Here is a 5000-nt window from a genome sequence, read left to right on the forward strand (position 1 = left end):
AAAAGGTCGGAGAAAATCCAGTAAACCAATCAAAACTCGAAGCAATTACACGTAGCCGACACAAAGCGCGGGAAAATGTGCACGCACGAGCCACGATTGGTTTTGGTTTCACTTCTGATTGGTTGAAAAAATGGCGCGAGAACTTTGAACCAATCACTGAGTGAAGTAATCATAAACCAAAGTAATTATCTAATTACTTTCGACACTCAATTGAAAACCACTCTATTAAGCGGAAGACTCATGTAATAATTTTGGATCACCCCTGATGAAGGCGCAAGAAAGCAGTGTCGAAACGTTGAGTCTTTGAATTGTACCTTTTTGAGCTACAATCAAAATTTTCCAAACCAGAATAGCATCAAACTATGCACGTCTGATTTTCAAATATAATAATATTGTAAAGTAACAATCCCACATACTACAGTTCTACGGCGTCAATAACAATAGAAAAGTCGTAGTTTTTAATCTGATGCTTTCAAATACCCGGGACATGATATGGTGACATGACCGTGACAGACCACAGTCCAACTAGAACCTTACAGCAAGACTTTGTACGATCATCTGTTTGTGTTCTTGGAGAAGAAACGGTTGGAGATCGGCTGGTATTCGGCATAAATGTGGCTCGAACAAAGGAAAAGTGACCTTGATGCAGAATGGGTTGACATGGTAGTACACATTTGAAATATCAGGTGACGTTTGTTGCTGACCTGCCTTGTAATATTGCCGGTGAAGTCTTGTAGTTAGCACAATCCATCAGGCGGATCGGGTATAGTTCGGTCTGGCTTCAAGGAGTAGCCACAGCCATAACATCGTGTAACCTTGCTGTCCAGAAACGCAAGTCTGGCGAAAACTAAGATTCCTGGTGTAGGCTTTGGAAGCTGAGGGTACGTGGGCGGTATGTTCTCTTTTATTTGCTTGGGTTCATGTTGTTGAGAAGGATAATTATAGATGGGATGCGATGATTCTAGGACGTTGAAACCATGACTAGGCTGGATCGGAGCATAGGGCGCGTTGAAAGGACAAAATGTGATATTTTGGTCAGAGGTGAAAGTTCCGGGTACAGGTGGGCATGATGCTACCGCAGTGGACACGGACGCAAATGAAGGCTGCCACACCTGATTACAAAGAAGAGGTCTTGCCTCTTTGCCGTTTGGTCGGACATTCCAGGAACAGATGGATTTGAAGAGATCGTATAGCTTAATGGCGATAATGCAGGCTGTAAGACCCGGCGGCGAACAATTTGTCTTCCCTCATTCAATGTTTTATTGTTGCCACCTTTTCGTTTTCTTGTTCCACCTTTTTGACCTGCGTTCTTTGGCATATTCACATTTGCAATTGCTGAGAGATTAGGTGAGCGCCTCTTGCCTTTAAACCAGTTCAGGAACTCTTTAAGGATACCCATTTTCTCCGCTGCAGCTAAGGTGTGTGAGCACATACTGTATGTGGCCCAGTTAGCGCATCCTTTATCGCACTGTACTTTGACTGTTTTATGGTAAACTTGAACAGAATGAGGGTCACGCGATGATCGGTTGTGGACCATTACGCGGAGAGGGGCAGATCGGTCACTCCCTTCATCTGACGGCACTTTCCACAATGCTGATTGGTCATGGACTGCCTTGACAGCCTTGCTAAACATCCCCTCGAGCACTGGGAAGGGAATGTCAATGATGTGAGAGTTCTCCACAGTAATGGATAAACATTTCTTCGTGGCGAGTCCTTCTTCTCCTGTCACTCCATGTCTTAGAGGATCGGACAGTGACCTCGATAAGAATTTTTTCTTGAGGGAGTTCTTCTGTTGTTTAGTCATCCTGTAGAAGTTCTTCTCTTCATCGACAAGGAACAAGAAATCATTGGTCAGGTTGTACTCTCCTCGTCCGATGACCGCCAGAAACTGCTCTTCGTTTTGTCTCTTTACTTCTGTTCTTCTTCGTTCTATCGCATGGAGAAGCCCATCTGCCTTCTTTGCGAACTTGGAGTCTTCTTCGGCTTTAACTAAGCGATTCATACATTCGCTTGCATTTTGTGTATAGACCTTTGGGTGGAAACCAAGGCCGCACATTGAGGGAATGTCGGCTGTTGCACTTTCGCGGATAATTTCTGCTTTTTTTTTGATGAAATAGCTGGTAAACTTGTGGCCAAAACTTTTTAAATCGCTTGTAACTGGCGCATATCAACCCCTTTTGTAGCTAAAACGTCAAACAGGGATTTTTTCGCTCGCTAAACCGTCGAAATAAAATATCATAAAAACAAATGGACAGCCAAATTTTTAAACTTGGTTCGGCATTAGGTCTTGTGCTGTCGCCTTCGTATAAAATTAGTTTTTTTCTAAAGTCCGTTACTGTTTAAAAACAAAATCTTTCAAGAAATGAAGTCCGCGTTTTACAAGTCCGCGTTTTACAAGTCCACGTTCTACAAGTCCTCGTTTTACTAGTCCTCGTTTTACAAGTCCGCGTTTTACTAGTCCAGTCCAGTCCAGTCCAGTCCAGTCCAGTCCAGTCCAGTCTTCACAGTACAGTATGCCGTTCAAAGTTATTTCTCACACGAGCAATTAGGATGCGGGGTTTTCATTGGTTAAGCCATGCGTGATAACCCCTAGGGAGAGGTTGTAATTGAAAATATAAACATCTTCCAGATGCAAAACAAACGAACCTGTGAACTAAAGGATAAACATAATGTACACGAAAGCGAATGAAAGGATCCTTAATAAATAAGAAATTTTTATATCTCACTGATATTGGTTTAAGCCGACTGAAACGTTAAAATTGTTGCAAAATCCACGTTATCTCTGTCTTTGTTAATTGTAGCCATGCGTGTTAAAATAAATTGAGTTATTGGGTAATTACTCGGTGATTTCGTTCGGTGCAGCAAAATGGACAGTAGAATTACGCTGATTTCTTTGCCTAAAAGCAACTCACTTAACGACATTGTACTTTTTCCAACAACAACAACAACAACAACAACAACAACAACAAGGATTCAAACAGGGCAACCAAAGCGATGGGAGCAGTGTTGGGGTTTCAGTGTGAAAGTACGAACAGGTACGAACACTCTTTATTTTATCCTTATCACTCGTTTTTCATTATTAATAATTTATTTTACCCTCAGTCTGCATTTTATCCCTGGTCTGCAGTCTGCATTTTACCCCCGGTACGGTCTGCAGTCTGCAGTCTGCGTTTTACATTGACCGGATTCACTGTATGTTCTTCCTTAACCTATAATCGACAGCCTCAGTCGTGCAACACATATTTCGGGTGTATTTTATCTTTAAAAGAGACATTTTTGTACCAAGGCAGGGGAAAAAATAAGGAAAATAAATTAAACAAGTTTTAAGTTTTCTTTATTGTACTGTGCACTCCCCAAGCTTGATGATGCTACCACCATGATGCTCGTCTTAAGATGGCAGAATAACAATGTCAGATCGATTTTACAGTTTACATTTCCTCAGAGTTAAATACTGGAGTGTGGGGATTATAGCAGAGCGTACAAGGAGTGGGTAAGTTGTTGGTTATCGCAAATTGTGGATAATTCTGGTTTCTGGTTTCCGGTTTCCGGTTTCCGGATTCCGGCTATATGCTTGATCAGGGTGAGCGTGCGGATTATAGCACAGCGTACTAGGAGTGGGTAAGTTGTTGTAGTTATCGCAAATTGTGGATAATTCTGGTTTCTGGTTTCCGGTTTCCGGTTTCCGGATTCCGGCTATTAGTGTTGCGCTTGGAAGCACAAGGAATGCAAACTAATTTGAGCATGTGACTAGTAGACATTGAAACGTAATTTACGGACGTATACAAGAGATGGACCCCTGGTCCATGAAATTAACTTAAATTTGAAAAGCGGTTTATAAAAGAATCCCTTTGGAGCCACCGAAAAGGTGGCGTACTGCCTGTAAAACAAGCGCAATTGCTTAGATCAGTAGCCCATATGAGCGAACAAGAGCCCAATATTACCGCTAATGAAACTTCTGCGGAGCCCGATGACCAGTCACAAGAAACTAACTTGACGTCTTAGCGTGACCTAACCGAAATTGTCTTTGTCTTTTTACAGAAAAGGTAGTCTAAAAATAGATCGTGCATGGGCTCCTAGTCTATTTATAAACATATCATGGCGCAGTATGGGAGTTGTTCTCTCCTAGTCGTGAACTCCTGCTTAAATTTTCCAGATACACTGTAAGTGCCAGGATCACCTTTCCCTTTCGTCTGAAGATTTTTCTGCTTGTAAAACCTATTGAATTTACAACTGAATTGAAATGAGGGGTGGTCCACAGGGGTGAGAAATATTTTGTGGTTGATTTGCCTACCGCTTTGATTACCGCATTTATAGATAAGTGTAGATCATAGCTCGCTTTTCAGTTCTACTTAAAGTACCTCAGACCTCTTGAGATCAAGACACGTTGGAAACTAGAAGACAAGTAAGAGCGAAACTTTCTAGGAAATCAAGACCCGTGAAGGTTGGTAAGCATAAATTTACTTTGATTAAGGTTACGAGATTTTGTGATTCATGCGTTACAAGTTTCGGTAGATTTTGGCTGTCTTCAAGTTCCTTTCGATATCACGTGCTTTAGTTCTGTGATCATTTTAGCTGTGAAAAACGAATATTTAGGTGATTTCTTAATGTAATTATTTCAGTTGACCGCTTCGATAAGAGCCCTGAGGCCACAAGAATAGGAATACGAAGGAACAATTAAAGAAAGAATCGTAAACTTATATCAGCTTGGTGTCTTCGACTGCGCGTGTAACAACCCGGGAGCGAGGTTTTCATTTCTAACTTGAGCGAAACCATTACACATGGACCTCGGGTCCATGTTTTGCCGTATACGTCCGTAATTCACTGTCTCGCAAATACTGTAAACTGAGTGAACTGGGAAAACATAGGAATGTCAAGAATACGAAAACTGAATGTGTCAATGTTCTTCAGCTTTGCTCTCTCAGTTTATACTTACAATTCTTATTCTTGTAATGCTTCCAGGCTTATGGTCGCATGCGTGAAGTGTAACCCTAAGTTTAATT

General features: G+C 41.6%; 1 protein-coding gene across 1 annotated transcript in view; it reads right to left on the reverse strand.

Moving 5' to 3' along the window:
* Window positions 1-5000, reverse strand: part of LOC138052646 (uncharacterized) — a 79518-nt gene that overhangs the window by 74264 nt on the left and 254 nt on the right. The gene's annotated exons all lie outside the window — the stretch shown is intronic.

The sequence above is a fragment of the Montipora capricornis genome, chromosome 6, assembly GCF_036669925.1.
Source record: "Montipora capricornis isolate CH-2021 chromosome 6, ASM3666992v2, whole genome shotgun sequence".
Classification (NCBI taxonomy): domain Eukaryota; kingdom Metazoa; phylum Cnidaria; class Anthozoa; order Scleractinia; family Acroporidae; genus Montipora; species Montipora capricornis.